Genomic DNA, 516 nt, shown 5'->3' with positions numbered 1-516 from the left:
CACGCCGCAATCCCTTCTCCTTTCTCCTCTCAGGATCTTGGGCACGCATGCACATGTGCCCGGTGTGAGTTTAAGCCACCAGATCCGGGACTCGAACCACAGTTGACTACATGGAAGTCCAGCGACATAGCCATTACGCCAGCTGCTGGTCCCTTGATGGCAATTCTGTTGAACAATCCTGCCTAAGTAATTTTGTAAAACCCATACATCCAAGGATGTAGACGAAGTAGCTTATTCAAGGGGTCGTCCTGTAGTTAGAGTATAGCAGCAGGATTTAACCCAGGTCTGCATGAATTCTAAATCGAGCTTTTGCCCAACATACCCACAGTCCTCCTCCAGCTGTGATAAATTGGGGAGAGGGGTTAATTTATTAGGGAAAGGGAAGAAAAGATTAGGGAAAGTGGACATTACCTCCTCCTTTGAATCTTTGTCAATGGACACGCAGGCCACTGTGGGAAGACATTGAGAAGGGGTGGACTCAGGAGTGGAAAGAGGAAGGGAGGGGGGTACAGGTGT

The 516-nt window shown here is 48.8% G+C and overlaps 1 protein-coding gene across 1 annotated transcript in view; it reads right to left on the bottom strand.

Moving 5' to 3' along the window:
• TAPBP (TAP binding protein) overlaps positions 1-516 on the bottom strand; it is a 26,788-nt gene that overhangs the window by 1,387 nt on the left and 24,885 nt on the right. The window lies entirely within an intron of this gene.

The sequence above is a fragment of the Tupaia chinensis genome, unplaced genomic scaffold (genome assembly GCF_000334495.1).
Source record: "Tupaia chinensis unplaced genomic scaffold, TupChi_1.0 Scaffold000116_1, whole genome shotgun sequence".
NCBI lineage: Eukaryota > Metazoa > Chordata > Mammalia > Scandentia > Tupaiidae > Tupaia > Tupaia belangeri.
Note: the sequence above shows the minus strand (reverse complement) of the source record. Positions and strands in the feature narration are given on the sequence as shown.